Raw genomic sequence first — 16,639 nt, 5'->3', positions numbered from 1 at the left:
GTTCTAAATAAATGCCACAGCAGTTTCAATTCCCAGGGAATCAGTTAAGAATGTGAAACCCAACCGATTACAAGGATCTACATGTAACCTCCTCTCTGGGGGACGGACTACAGAAAAGTGGGTGAAGGGAGACGTCGGACAATGTAAGATATAACAAAATAATAATTTATAAATTATCAAGGGTTCGTGAGGGAGGAGGGAGTGGGGAGAGAAGGAGGAAACAATGAAGAGCTGATACCAAGGGCTCAAGCAGAAAGCAAATGCTTTGAGAATGTGCTTGACACAATGGATGTATGTATGGATTGTGATAAGAGTTTTATAAGCCCCCAATAGAATGATTTAAAAAAAAGAATGTGAGCCCTACATGATAGAAATAGAGACATTCTCTCACATAGGGTCCCTGGTTCACTGTAGCTGATTAGCAAATATTCTTCAGATTCAGGCCAGCTGCTGCTTGGCGGGAAATGTATGTCCCCTCCTACTGTCACAGAGTGAAGGATCTATGAGGGCAGACAGCAGAATACTACCTGCATGACAAAGTTAGGGTAGCTCACAATAGGAACATGAGCTCCTGATGCAATATTTTGAGTATTTTCCTATCGTTGAAAAGCTGGTTTTGTCAGAGCCCGTTGCTATGAGGGAAGAGGAAATGAGAGGGGCCGTGCCTGTCTCGCTCGCTCTCAGAACCTATGCAGGGCTCTATAAGACAAACGGCTTCTTAGTAAGTAATTGTGGTTATTTAACAATGAAAAAATATGTGTGGTTTTTTTTGTTTGTTTTTGTTTGGGGCTGTTGTGTGTGTCTGTCATATTTCAAACAGTTACCAAGCTGGTAAGACAAAAACACTTCTTGTGCCTTTGGGATCGGATGATTTAATAACAAAACCGTTAGGCATTTCCTTTGGCCTATTTGGTGCCGTGGAAAAAAAAGGAAAAAAAAATTTAACTGCCAGTTGGTCATTTCATTTCACATGTCACAATACAAACAAAAATGGTTTTGTTTGGCTTTTTGTCCACTACTCCACTCCAAAACCTGGTCTGTCTTTTTGATGGATGGGCGGGGCACTCGTCCACTTCCTGCTGTTGGAACATACCTGGTGGAGGGAGCGCAGCGAGTCACGTAAAGGGACCCCGCTTTCCGGAGTCCTGCTCGCCAGCCTCCAGATTGTCCTGGGCACGGGGTGGACACGTGTCCACTTTTCACCTGGGGTCGAGTACTTGCCTTTCTTCGTTCTCAGCTACGGTTCTCCTTTCCCCGCTTGCCTCTAACATGCTCCTTCCCATCACCCCTGCACCCCCACCCCCACTCTCTCCTCATCCTCTTTGTCCCAAGGAGGGAGAAGAGAATACTTCCTTTCTTTGGGCCCTATTAACTGACAGGTTAAAAACAAATAAAATGATACAAGAAGGCGGTGCTCTGCCTTTATCTGTCTGGTCCAGTCATTCTTAGCCAAGCGGACAGGCCGGGGCCCATCGTTGGGGGTCCAAGAACCATTGGCATGTGCAAACCCCCCACCCCCGTGGGTGGCCTCAGTTCAGGAGCAGGTCCCCCTGAAATCATTCCAGAAGGAGGAGGGCCCATCATTGGCATCATCGGAGGGTCCCTCATTGTAGGGTGCCGCCATCAGACCAGGGTGAGGAGGACCCCGGCAGGCTGGGGGGAGGCGGGATCATGGCCCCCTCTGGGGGAGGAGCAGAGAACGGAGTAGGAGGTATCTCTCCTTGTTGAAAGGCAGCCCTGGTTTGGCGCTGAGCCGGCTCTTCCCTCCATTTCTGAGCGTTGTCCTTCACACTCTCTGTTTCCTAGCACTGCACTGTCTTTCTCACAGACGGAGAGTCGTGGTGAGCTCTGTATCGCAGTCGTCACAATAAAACATAGACGTGTTGATCAGCAAGCCATTGCTGATCTATATATATATATATATATATATATATATATATATATATATATATATATATAATACTAAGAGCACTATATATATATGATACTAAGAGCACTATATATATATATATATATATATATATATATATATGATACTAAGAGCACTATAAACTAAGAAAGTATGGGGACCAAGAGATTGAATAACCATAGAGTATCTAGACTTTTGGTACTTATATGCATACAACTAAAATTGTACTTCTCAGTCGCAGTCAGCAAGAGCACCATGTGGGAGCAGGAATACTGCCTGGTATCCTCGAACCATAAGCTCAGGCTGGAGGTTTCACGCCTACAAAAGGGGAAGGAAAAACCGGAAACGTGCATCAGAAGCCCATTTCAAAAAGGCGCAAGCAGATTCGAATGCATGGGGGAAGTTGGAAAACTGTGAGCATAAAATAATAATAACAATAACAATAAGGATAGAGAAGCCATTCCTCGTTAATGTTCTGAACAAAATGCATAAACAGAAAAGAGATTTTGAAAACGGAGGAGTCTCACTGCCACCCACCTCCTGTCCTACGCCAGCAGTGTTTCAGCTGCTCCCCTGTCGTCGGAATAAGTGCTAAAATGGAAGTGCTCCTGTCAGCCTTTCTTGAGAAGTTTGAACAAAACTAGATCATTCCCAGAGAACTGGCTTGATCACATGCCTTCCAAACACACAAGACGTAACTTTAAAAAGAACCTCAGGAAAAGAGAACTAGAAAAAGGGAAGGTGGCTGACCCAAGAAAGACCCAGCTGGAAAGTCAATGTTTTCCAATAGAAGAGCTGTTGGTGGTCAATTCTTCTGGTGAGATTGTCCATCCAAGTGCAATATTTAGTATTGCTGGTTTCCACCGACTAATTCCAGTAGTGCCCCACAGTAACATGATGACATTCACCTACGTTTCCCAGTGTCCCCTAAGAGACCACAACTGGAAGAGACTAGAAAATCAGAGTACATTGTACTTTTCAATCCCAAACATGATACCAAGTATTTTATATTAATCTTTAATTCCTCTTCCTTTCTCTATAGAAATACAAATTACTGCAGAATGTCAGCACTCTGCCTAATGAAATTTTCATTCCAATAGGCCAATGTAGAAAATTAGACACAAAGCATTAAACTGAGCATATGCTACTTATTTTTAGTGTTATACTCAGAATGGCAAGACTTGTTGGATGCTGGAACCCTGTCATGACAAATAGGGATAAGAAACGGAAAGAAACCCAGGGCACAGGACAGATTTTTTTCTGAAAAATATAATTTCCCACTCTAATCTCATTTCCACCTGGGGCATTGTGGCATTTACATAATCTCATGTCAACATGAGGATATATAAAAGTGTAGAGATGCAACATGATCGCTAAAGACAAATAGGTGCATAAGCAAATGTGGTAAAGAAAGCTGATGGTAGCCAGCTATCAAAAGATATAGCATCTGGGGTCTTAAAGGCTTGAGGGTAAACAAGCAGCCATCTAGCTCAGAAGCAACAAAGCCTACATGGAAGAAGCACACCAGCCTGCATGATCACGAGGTGTTGAAGGGATCAGGTATTCTGCATCAAAGAACAAAAAATCATATAATTGTAAATGAGGAGGAGTGCAGATTGGGGACCCAAAGCCCATCTGTAGGCAACTGGACATCCCCTTGCAGAAAGGTCATGAGGAGGAGATGTGCCAGTCAGGGTGCGATGTAGCAACGATGAAACATACAAATTTGTCTAGTTCTTAGATGCTTCCTCTCCCCACCTGCACCCCCACTATCATGATCTTATTTCTACCTTACAAATCTGACTAGACAAGAGGAATCCAGGATAGATGATCCCTTCAGGACCAGTGGTGAGAGTGGTGATTCTGGGAGGGTGGAGGGAAGGTGGGGTAGAAAGGGGGAACCAATTACAAGGATCTACATATAACCTCCTCCCTGGGGGATGGACAACAGAAAAGTGGGTGAAGGGAGACGTCAGACAGTGTAAGATATAACAAAATAATAATAATTCATAAATTATCAAGGATTCATGAAGGAGAGGAGAGCAGGGAGGGAGGGAAAAAATGATACCAAGGGCTCAAGTAGAAAGCAAATGTTTTGAGAATGGTGATGGCAACAAATGACAAATGTGCTTGACACAATGGATGTACGTGTGGATTGTGATAAGAGTTGTAGGAGCCCCCATTAAAATGATTTAAAAAAAGAAGTGTAGGGGTGGAGTCTAGTCAGTTAATCAGGTCACAGCCTGATAATGGTGCCTCCTTATGGGCGTGGCCTTTTCATAAGGAGGACCCTGGGAACCCCACCCTCTGTCTTTTGCCTTCACTTTCCTGCTCCATGACCCTGACGGTGGCCAGAGCCCTAGAGATGCATCCACAAGACTTTGCACCCACCAGCCTGTGATATTCCTGCATTCTGCCTCATTGCATGTGACTGCGTGAGTCTGAAAAGGGATTTGTGGACTACTATCGGACTGTGGATTGGGCTGCGATGTTTCAAATATTTCTTGATAGAAAGCTCCTTCTTACACACATATGAGTGCCAGTGGATTTGTTTCTCTAGACAACCCGGCCTAACACAGGCCTAGAGAGTTTAGTTTATAACAGAGCAATTTATTAATGCCCCTGTACTGGGTATTTTCGCTTCCTTGAAAAGAAAAAATATCTTTTAAGTATTAATATGACTACTCTGTGCATCTACTCTATGCTGTGAAAGTTTTCATAGTCTTGAAATCAATTGTCCTTGTGTCTCTACGTAAATGTTAGGAAGAAGACAATTATTTATATTTTATAGGTGGGAAAACTAAGCTGTGAATATGAGAAAATACGTGTATATACTCGAGTATAAGCTGACCCAACATTTTCAAACTGAAAATTTCAAAATTTTATTTGGAAAATTTCGGGTAGGCTTATACTCGAGTGTATATGTTAAATTACTTTCTCATATATAACTACAAGCATGATGATAATGATGCTGCAATTATATTAACTATTTCGTGGCATACTTGACAGGCAGGAACTATAAGATACCATTCTACCTATTTTCTCATTTTAGCAGCCCAAGTGGTTACCTGTTGGGCTGCTAACCATAAGGTCCCCAGTTCAAAACCTCAGGAGAAAGGCAAAGCTTTTTACTCCCAAAAAGAGTTATAATCTTGGAAACAATCAGGCGCAATTCTACCCTGTCCTATAGGGTCACTATGAATCAGAAGCAACTGGGATGGCAATGAGGGGCTGTTGTTGCTGTAAGGCAAATACTATTGCCCGGGCACAATGCAGAAAGTGAAGCTCACAAAAGGCAAGTTCAATAGCTGACCCCAAATCAAAAAGCCAGAGCTGTACTTCCCACAGGACCTTATGACTTTGTGGCACAAAAGCACACTCTCTTAGCCATTGGTGAGGGAGCGAGCAGAGTCCCATCACACTAATTCCGAGGTTACTTTTCTTACAGGACATGAGTCTCTTTCTCCAAAAATCAAATGTTCTACTGGATTGCACATGTTGGAACATCAGAATCCAAAAATAAAAATAATTATAAAGTTCTTTGTTGATAATACTAATAATGGTTTGAGATTAAAAGAGAGAGAACCTTTTCACTGCAAGAGCTCACTTAAAAATTATTTATATTTATTCCTACTAGCTTTATGTTTTACATGATTTGAGCCCTGGTCTGCTTTTTATTAAGAGCCTTGTGGCCTCGTTAGGGGGCCAACTTTCCTTTGTAGGAAATAGGAAAATACGGGATAATAGCAGGAAAGCTGAATACCTACTTGGGTTGAGAAAAGGATTCATAATGACAAAGAGCTCCGGGAAGCGAAGGGAAACAATACCAGTGTTTTTCAAAAGTAAATGAATTGAACTTGGGCAACAGACACAAAGTAACAGCTCTTAGGCTTTATTTGCAACACAAAACGGCTACATAAGGCGCATTTGGACAGTTCAGAGGTAGGTAGTTCAGGGGCTTCTGAGCCAATAGGTAAGGTAAACATGAGCTTATTTGTACTTAGTTACTAATCTGTGGCTAAACAATTTCACATTTTATCACCAAATCAGTTTCTGCCTCTCTATATGGCTGACATCTGTTTCTCTCCCACCCCCCACCCCCCAGCATCTTCCTACAGAATCAAAGCCTCTTTTCAAATTTAGAGACCCTGACAGGAACAGCGTGTGCAGTAAACAAGATAAGCACAGGTTTGGGTTTACTAATCTGGAGTGAGGTAAGTAAGCACAAGTAAACCTTTGCTTATCTTGTTTACTGAGTAATCCGCCCCTGCTAATGCTAACACCGTTAGAGATGGGAAGCGGTCCATGTTTCTATCATGGCTGTTGTTAGTGGGAGGGAATCACAGAAATCCTCTGCACAAGCAGACTGAAACCCTCCTTGATACATTCTCCTATCCTTATCCTTACTCTGCTGGAGCGCACTGCTACAGCCGCGGTGCTAATCCAATGCAATGAAGCTCTTCCCCTTTGTCACTGCCCCTCCTATTTGCCAAGCACCATCTCCTCCGAAGGCTGGCCCCTTCTGATAACATGTGCCATTCTCTCTTCTAAGGAGCATTCTGGCGTTACTTTTTCCAAGACAGATTTGTTGGTTCTTCTGGCAGTTCATGGTAGAGTCAATATTCTTCAAAAATAATTTGAATGCACCGGTTCTTCAGTTTTCCTTATTCCAGGCCCAACTTTCGTTTGCATATGAAGCAATTGAAAATACCATAGCTTGAGTCAGACACTTTAAAGAGGTCTTTTACAGCAGATTTGCCCAGTGTAAACACATCTTTTTATTTCTCTTATTTTTTTTTTATTTCTCTTATTTTGTTGTTGGGTATAATGTACTTTATTGATGGTGCACGACAAGGTTGGGCTCTCTAAGCCCCTCCCCTTCCCTCAGGAGGTCTGGATGGAATTTTCTCAGTATGTTGGGGGATTGAATTGGGGGCAAAGACTCCCCAGAAGCTGAGGGTCTCTCTTCCTCCAGTGCTGTTGCTGGGGCTGCTGGTCCAGGGGGCTCTCACTCCTTGGAGGCCATGTGGACCATGAGCTCCACCACCCTGTTGCTGTAGCCAAATTCATTGTCATACCAGGAAATGAGCTTGACAAAGTGGTCGTTGAGGGCAATGCCAGCCCCAGCATCAAAGGTGGAAGAGTGGGTGTCACTGTTGAAGTCACAGGAGACAACCTGGTCCTGGGTGTAGCCCAGGATGCTCTTTAGGGGACCATCGGACGCCTGCTTCACCACCTTCTTGATGTCACTGTATTTGGCTGCTTTCTCTAAACGGCAGGTGAGATCCACGACGGACACATTGGGGGTGGGGACACGGAAGGTCATGCCAGTCAGTTTCCCATTCAGCTCCGGGATAACCTGCGCACAGCCTTGGCTGCGCCAGTAGATGGAGGGATGATGTTCTGGGCAGCCCCATGGCCATCAGGCCAGTTTCCCAGAGGGGCCGTCCCCGGTCTTCTGGGTGGCAGTGATGGCGTGGACTGTGGTCATGAGTCCTTCCATGATGCCAAAATGGTCCTGGACGACTTTGGCCAGGGGGCTAAGCAGTTGGTGGTGCAGGAGGCATTGCTGACAATCTTGAGGGAGTTGTCGTACTTCTCGTGGTTCACACTCATCACAAACATGGGGCATCCGCAGAAGGGGCAGAGATGATCACCCTTTTGGCCCCGCCCCTCAGGTGAGCCCCAGCCTTCTCCATGGTGGTGAAGACACCAGTGGACTCCACGACATACTCGGCACTGGCCTCACCCCACTTGATGTTGGCGGATCTCACTCCTGGAAGATAGAGATGGCCTTCCCATTGACGATAAGCTTCCCACCCTCAGCCCTGACAGTGTCATTCAACTTGCCGTGGGTGGAATCAGACTGGAGCATGTAGACCATGTAGTGCAGATCAATGAAGGGGTCATTGATGGCAACAACATCCTCTCTGCCAGACTGGAAAGCAGCCCTGGTGACCAGGCGCCCAATTCGGCCGAATCCGTTTACTCTGACCTTCACCATTGTGTCTCCGGGACGTGGCTGGGACTGCACGAGAACGGGAGAAGCAGCTGTCTGTCGCACGAGGAGCAGTAGAGAGCCCATTTTTTAAATTTTTTGACTGGGTTTTAATTATGGCTATTAAATGGGTTTCAAATTGAATGCTTGGCAATGTCAATCTATTTTCGCAGTTTCTGGTGATGTTGCTCATTGGTGCAGTTGTGAGAATTTTGTTTTCTTTGTGTTGAGGTATCTGAAGGTTGCTGCGTTTAATCATCAGAAAGTGCTTCAAATCTTCTTGACCTTCAGCACGCAGGGTTATTAATGAATCTTCCTCCGATTCTGATGCCATTCTGAGTCTAGCTTCTCAGGTTACGTGCTCGGGATGAGTGTGGTGAGAGGATAGAATTCTGATACAGAGCATTCTGGATTATTCTTTTCAAACAGCTGCTCCTGATCTATGTACAGATTTTGCATGAGGAGAATTAAGTGCTCTGGAATTCCCATTCTTCACAATGTTATTCATCATTTATTATGATCCACAACCAATATGGTTAGATGAAAAATCTAAACGGAAGGACAAAAGGTTATTAAAATACTTGGGAATACAATCATCTAATATAGGAGAGTAGTGCACCCAGAAGTAATATCAACATTGAAGATATTCAGAACAGGCATCTGCAAAAAAAGACCTCTGGACTTGAGCAGCAACTGTTTTAAATAAATACATATTTATGTTTGTTGGGGCAGGGTGGACCAAAGAAGGAAGAGAAAGAAAAAGAGGAAATATCACTGAATATTGCTTGTGGATTTAATATCTTAGTTCTGTTCTGAGAAGAAATTAATCAAATATTAAAAACAACATGATATTTTGGTTGAATATTAGGAACTACTTTATATTAAGCACTGAACTGCTAACTGCAAGGCCTGTGGTTCAAACCCACCAGATGACTCTTGGGAGGAAAATGAGGCTACTAGCACTCATAAAGATTTATTGCCTTGGATGTTATTTTCTTTAGAAGAAAAAAGATGCAAATCCAATAAGATAATACACATGAAAGTAATGTATCTGGATGAAACAAAATTACATTAAGCCAAACTAAATTTTGGCAGTATTATGTTTTATTAAGAATTCGCAAAAATCCATGTATTGCAATTTGCAGCCAGCCTACACTTGTTTAATCTCTGTTTTCAATGTATTACCCTGGGCTAACTTAAGGACATTATCAACAGAATGACCTTATGCTCCAGGGAGATGACTGATAACATTTTCCAATATAAAATGGCAAAGGTATCTTTAAAGTGAACCAGAGGCATATATTAACAATAGATAAATAAATGGATGTGGGGTTCATACTTAATCCCAGTCCCAATTTTAAAACAATTAGTTCTTACAACATGGCCCTGCTTGGTACACGCCTTCATGAAGAGATGCTTGAAGAGATGGCACTACAGCAAAATGAGATAAACAAACTAGATGGTGCCCAGCTATCAGAAAGAACAGAGTCTGGGATTTTGCCTTCAAAGAAGCAGTCATCTAGCTTAGATGTCAACTAAGCCCACATGGAAGAAGCACACTAGCTGGTGTGATGCCAGGATTGTAAATAATTTAATCCAAATCTAAAAGAGGGGATGGTATTAGAGCTTAAAATATGAGCACCTGGTTGGCAGAAGGCTATGGATGAGAGTAGAAGGCCAAATTCATTTTGGGGTCCACACATAGAGTAAGGCTCTGGTGACTCCCCTCTGGCCATAAACAAGGGATGTCAATAGCATTGTTGTTAGACAGCATTGTAAAGTCGATTATGGTAGACAGAGTTAGGCTAAAATGTAATGTCTTATGTGATCTTCCTTTGATCCATTAAAAGTTGGTTCAGTTTAAAAAAAAAAAAGTGGACTAAGCCTCAGGTGGATCCCCTCTGAACATAGACCAGGATGTAAAGAGCCTGGTTAGCATGCAGAGGGCAGTGGAGAGTGGATTGCTACAGATATAGTTAGGCTAAAACGTAACGCCTTATCATTTGATCCTTTTTGACTCATTTTACAGTTTTTCTAGTTTTTACTGTTCTCTCCTTTCTTTCCAGTTGAGATTTTTTTCACTCTGTTTTAGTTTGTTGTTAGTTTTGTGTGTCTGTGTGTTTAATGTTTTTCCATATATGAAATCCAGGGCAGATTAATCTATAGAGACAGTAACCAGATTAATGGTTTCTTGAGGGTTATAGCAGGCGGTTGGGGGGAAATAGGGAGCTAATCACAATGAGTGTAAAAGAGAATAAAATGTTTTAAAATCGATTGTGATAATGGTTTTACAACTCTTCTTGATATGATTGAACTATTACATTTTATAAAATATGGATTATGTGCCAACAAAACAGTTAAAATAATTTGACTTCATAAATTAAAAAAATGTTTTATTGGGGGCTTGTACAATTCTTATCACAATCTATACACACATCCATTGTGTCAGGCACACTTGTACATTTGTTGCCCTCATCATTCTCAAACATTTGCTTTCTTTTAAGCCCTTGGTATGAGCTCCTCATTTTTCTCCCTCCCTTTCTGCTCCCCCCTCCCTCATGAACCCTTGATAATTTATAAATTATTGTTATTTTGTCTTATCTTACATTGTCCGACCTCTCTCTTCATCCACTTTTCTGTTGTCCGTCCCCCAGGGAAGAGGTATATGTAGATCTTTGTAATCGGTTCCCCCTTTCTACCTCACCTCTCTCTACCCTCCCAGTATTGCCACACTCACCACTAGTCCTGAAGGGATCATCTGTCCTGGAATCCCTATTTCCAATTCCCATCTGTACCAGTATACATCCACTGGTCTAGCCGAATTAGTAGGGTAGAAATGGGATCATGATAATGGGGCAGCAGGAGGAGGAAGCATCTAAGAACTAGAGGAAAGTTGTATGTTTCATTGTTGCTACACTGCACCCTGACTGGCTTGTCTCCTCCCCATGACCCTTCTGTAAGGGGGATGTCCAGTGGCCTACAGATGGGTTTTGGATCCCCCAATCTGCACTCCCCCTCATTCACAATGATATGATTTTTTGTTCTTTGGATGCCTGATGCCTTATCCCTTCAACACTTCATGATCACATAGTCTGGTGTGCTTCTTCAATGTGCGCTTTATTGCTTCTGAGATACATGGCCGCCACTGGGCATTCCCTTACAGAAGGGTCATGGGGAGGAGACAAGCCAGTCAGGGTGCAGTGTAGCAACGATGAAAAATACAACTTTCCTCTAATTCCTAAATGCTTCCTCCAACCCCCCTCCCACTGTCATGATCCGAATCCTACCTTGTAAATCCGACTAGACCAGAGGATGTACACTGGTACAGATGGGAACTGGAAACACAGGGAAGCCAGGGCAGATGATCCCCTCAGGACCAGTGGTGAGAGTGGCGATACTAGGAGGGCATAGGAAGGGTGGGTTGGAAAGGGGGAACCGATTTCAAGGATCTACATGTGACCTCCTCCCTGGGGGACATATAACAGAAAAGTGGGGGAAGGGAGACGTGGGACAGAGCAAGATATGACAAGATAATAGTATATAAATTATCAAGGGTTAATGAGGGAGGGTGGAATGGGGAGGGAGGGGAAAAATGAGGACCTGATGCCAGGGGTTTGGGTGGAGAGCAAATGTTTTGAGAATGATAAGGGCAACGAATGTACAAATGTGCTTTACACAATTGATGTATGTATGGATCATGAAAGGAGTTGTATGAGCCCCTAATAAGATGATTTTTTAAAAAGAGCTAGATGGCCGCTTGTTTACCAACTTCATAAATTTTAAACACCCAGTTTGTGAAAAGGTATGGATGATAATTGAAGCCAAAATCTATTTGGAGACCCCAAATCGATCCTACCTACATTGATGAACCCTGGTGGTATAGTGGTTATACATTGGATTACTAACTGCAAGACCAGCAGGTCGAAACCACCAATATCTCTGAGGGAGAAAGACCAGGCTTTCTACTCCCATAAACAGGTCCAGTCTCAGAAACTCACAACAGCAGTCCTACCCTGCCCTACAGGGTCACGATGAGTCAGTATAGACTCGATGGCAGTGAGTAAGAACATGGATTGAGTGTCTGGTAAATCCCCACTGTACATAGACTAGGAATATGAACAACCTTAATTAATCAGACAAAGAGCAATACTTCTTCCCAGCTGAACCTAGACTGGAATGTAGCACTTTGTCATTCGACTTCCCTTTGGACCTCCCTTCAATGTATTCTAAAAATTTAATGTGCTCTGCTTTTTCTTAGATTGTGTTTGTATCAGTCTGGGTACTTTAGAGAAACAAATCCACAGAAACTTCTGTATAAGAGAGAGTTTTATAGAAAGGGTAAGTGCACATCAAGAAAACATCCCAACCCAGTGCTGCTCAAGCCCATAAGTCCAACATTAACCCATTAACCCATATGTCCAACACCAATCCACAAAGTCCTCCTCCATCTCACAAAACAGATGCAATGATGCTGACTGCAGGAGGAAAGCCGAATCAGTGAATGTGTAAGCATCTCGATGCTGGCAGGGGTCTCCACACAGCCGCTCCAGCACCCAGGGCTGCATCAGGGTAGGTCCATGTAGCTTCTCCTCCGGGATGTCTTGCAGGAAGCGAGCCTCGCTAGCCGAAGCAGGGAACTGCTAAGGCAGGTGCACCCTGGTGCGACCATCACAAAGCAAGAGACCAGAGACCTAGAAAGGTGAGGCTCAGAGAGCCATTTATCCCTCTGCCCTTCAAGTAACCCCACATGTGTTTATCAGTCAGGTTGGCACAATAAACTAACTCAGTGGTCTTTCTCTGTTTTATGTGATCATTGTTCCTGGTTTTTTTTTTGTTGTTGTAGTTCTTTATCCTTGTTTTGTATGTTTTCCTGTATAAAGAAGTCAGGATGGGTGGCTTTATGAAGACAATATAATTGGAATAATAATTACCTGGGGCACAGAAGGGGACGGTGGGGGAAATGGGGAGCCAACACCTATGGATACAAGAAGAGAAAAATGTCCGGAAGGTGATTGTGGAGCCGATTGCACAACCTTTCTTAATATGATTGAACTATTGAGTTGTATGATATACTAATAATAGCTGAGTAAAACTCATGAAGGAAAAATAATTTGGCATCAGTATTTGAGGCAGACTTAGTAACAACCTGCAATATGCAGATGACACACCCTTGCTTGCTGAAGATGAGGAGGACTGAAGTACTTGCTCATGAAGATCAAGGACTGCAGCCTTCAGTGTAGATGGTGACTCAATGTAAAGAAAGCAAACATCCTCAGGACTCGACCAATAAAGGTTGTTGTTGTTGTTAGGCATTGTCGAATGAGTTCTGACTCATAGAAACCTTAGGTACAACAGGAGGAAACACTGTCCCGACCAGCGGGACATCAACAACATGGACCTCAAAGAGGGACTGGGAATGAGGCGCAGAGAGATGGAGGCAAGACAGGAATCTGATCAAGCCTCATTTATTGAGCTGAGAGCAGAGGTTTAAATAGCCAGCAAGGGGCTGGCACCATTACGTCACATGTAAAATAAGGTACAGCTGAGGTAGCCAATAGTCGTGCATCTCCAAACAAGGAAGGAATGGCGGGCAACTGATCAAACAGGTAAGTATGCTAATGAAGCATTCCTGGTGAGCCTGGGGGAAGATGCCATCAGACATGTATTGACCAATGAGCATAGCAGCTGCTAGTGAAAGAGCACCAATCCTAGCAAGGGTCAAGGCAGCCACCCTCTGGCGGGAAAGGAATAAAGGGCAGTAAAACCTCAGGGCAGTTTGTATTGGTGAGAGTGAATTCATGGCTAAAATCCAGGGTGGGGAGACACGCAGCTCCCTACAAAACACTAACTATTCCTTTGGCACCTCCACAATCCTTCCTAGGTGTGAGTCCCTTGTTGCAGCTACCGGCTCAATCCATCGTGTCGAAGGTCTTCTTCTTTTTTCATGCTCCTCCACTTTCCCAAGCATGATACCCTTTTCCAGGAACTGAGCATGATGAGCGAAGAAAAGATTGAAGTTGTCCACAGTCAACCCTCACGGAAGCAGCTGTGAAGAAATCAAAGGAAGCATTGCATTGGGTGGCTGTGCTGCACAGGGTCTCTGTGGCGTGGAAGAGCAAGCATGTCATTTTGAGGACTGATGTGTGCCTGGCCCAAGCCATGGTATTTTCAATTGTTTCATATGCACGGGGAAGTTGGACACTGAAAATGGAAAACCGAAGAAAAATCCATGCATTGGAAGTAGGTGCTAGTGAAGAAGATTGAAAGTACCATGGACAACCCAAGCAATAAACACATCTGTCTTGGAAGAAGCCCAAGCAGAATGCTCCTTTGAAGCCAAGATGAGACTTCATCCCACGCACTTTGCACATGTGGTCAGGAGAGACTAGTCCCTGGAGAAGGACTCTGTGCTCAGTAGGCGAGAGTAGAGGCAGGCTCTCAATGAGATGGACTGACACAGTGGCTGCAACAATGGGCTCGAGGGTAAGAACAATTGCAAGGACGGCACAGGATGAGACAGGGGCTCATTCTGTTCATAGCGTTGCTGTGGGTTGGATCTGACTCAATGGCACCTAACAACAACAACAACAACAACAACAACAGCAACAACAACAACAACAGCAAAAGCAATGAGGTAGGTAGATTTATTTACAAGGGGTACCAAATAAACTCCAGAACATATATATTCAAAGCTATACATTAAACATTTTAAATAAAACAACCGTATCACCTTCAAAGTATTCTCCATTATACCTAATATATTTGTCAAATCTTCTATTTCATTCTTGGAAACATTTTTCAGACTCATCTGTTTGGATGGCTGACAGCACCTCCCTCGTTTCGTTCTTCACCTCTTCTATGATACCGAATCACTGTCCTTGCATGTCCCTCTTCATTTGCCGAAATAAAAAGAAGTCGCAGGGAGTGAGGTCAGGTGAGTAAAGTGTGTGGGGCAAGAGAGGTATGCCGAGGTTATTTTTGTGCCAAAAATGGCACACTGAGATGGCTCTGTGAGCAGGTGCATTGTCGTGGTGGCAAAACCAGTCCCCCCTCTGCCACAAATCAGGCCGTTTGTGTCACACACTGTTACACATTCTTTTCAGAACCTCTAAATAGAAAACTTGATTGAGTCTGACCTGGTGGAACAAACCCCAAATGCACTATGAGTTGACATTTTCATCCATTCAGGAAGTTGACAGATATCCAGAATGAGGGTTATCATCAATCAACATTTCACCTCTTTTAAAATGAGAAAACCATTCATACACTTGGGTTTTTCCTATAGCGCTGTCCTTGTAAGCTGTGTTCAGCATCACAACAGCTTCTGAAGGATCTTTCTCAAGCAGGTAATACAATTTCACAGCTGCACGCTGTTCTCTTGAATCAGCAACCACAAAAATGATGTTCGTCTGAAACTGCTTTTATGAAAAAATTCACTGTGACCAGAGAGAACCTTCCCAGGCGATGCCATTGGGTGCGCTAACTCAGATCAAGTTGCTTGATGCTCGCCTAGTGGGAAAAATGTGTACTGGGAAAGCTTTGCCAAACAGAGCTTTTTTCTTTTTTTTAATACCCCCTCATATATTTATAAGAAGTCCTCGAAATAGAAAGATGGTTAAATAAGAAATCCAAGTCACACAGCTAGTTCTATTTTGTCACGATCCTTCCTACACATGTAAAAGCCAATTAAAATAAATCAGTTGTGTATTTGTATATATTTATATTTACATCTCTAATGACAGAGATAAAATCTGAAATCATATGTCCTAATGGTTAATAGTGATTGGCCCCAGTGCAGTCGCCACCAAGACTGGGAGGGAGAGGTTGTGTGTGGGAAGGAGAAGATCACTTTTTACTCTATAAACAAACGTCTGCTTTTGGTAGAGGAAACTGATATTATTTGGGTTCTTCCAAATATAATAAAAAGGTATGATATTCTTGATCTTAACTGCAACAGATAAAAATGAAGGTTGACCTGTCTTTTTGATTTCACTCCCACGGCTACAGTTAGTCTACCCTGATAGGCTTTTCTCCTTCCATAAGTCTTGATTTTTTTAATTTTCCCATAAGTATTAATCAGCCCCAACCTTGCTGAGCTTTTGATATCAGAGGGATGGCTGTAGACTTTACTGTTACATTGTGATCTCAGTTAGGGACTAAATAGGGAATGTTACACTACCTCATCAGACCTCAGATTTGCAGATTGATTTGTTTTCCATCAATATTGACCGTTCAGGCCAAACTCCACAACTGTCACTGATGGCCAAGAGAAATAATTTCATTAAAAAACCATGTTTAAAAATTTTTTTTTCTTTTTTTAAAAAAATTTTTTAAACGTTTTATTAGGGGCTCATACAACTCTTATCACAGTCCATACATATACATACATCAATTGTATAAAGCACATCTGTACATTCTTTGCCCTAATCATTTTCTTTTCTTTCTTTCTTTTTTTTTTCCCTTTTCTTTTTTTACATTTTATTAGGGACTCATACAACTCTTATCACAATCCATACATATACATACATCAATTGTATAAAGCACATCCATACATTCCCTGCCCCAATCATTCTCAAAGCATTTGCTCTCCACTTAAGCACCATGTTTTAAAATTAATAAAGTTATTAATTTAAAGTTTAAAATTAACATTAATAAATTAATAAATAATTAATTGAGCCTGTCCAAAAAAACAAATCTTATTTATTGATTGAGGTGTTTTTTTAACTGGGTAC

General features: G+C 42.6%; 1 pseudogene; it reads right to left on the bottom strand.

Annotated features, from left to right (window-relative positions):
• Positions 1–6,901: 6,901 nt before the first annotated feature.
• LOC142426122 (glyceraldehyde-3-phosphate dehydrogenase pseudogene) lies at positions 6,902–7,913 on the bottom strand (annotated as a pseudogene).
• Positions 7,914–16,639: the final 8,726 nt, after the last annotated feature.

Source organism: Tenrec ecaudatus, chromosome 14 (assembly GCF_050624435.1).
Source record: "Tenrec ecaudatus isolate mTenEca1 chromosome 14, mTenEca1.hap1, whole genome shotgun sequence".
Lineage (NCBI taxonomy): Eukaryota > Metazoa > Chordata > Mammalia > Afrosoricida > Tenrecidae > Tenrec > Tenrec ecaudatus.
Note: the sequence above shows the minus strand (reverse complement) of the source record. Positions and strands in the feature narration are given on the sequence as shown.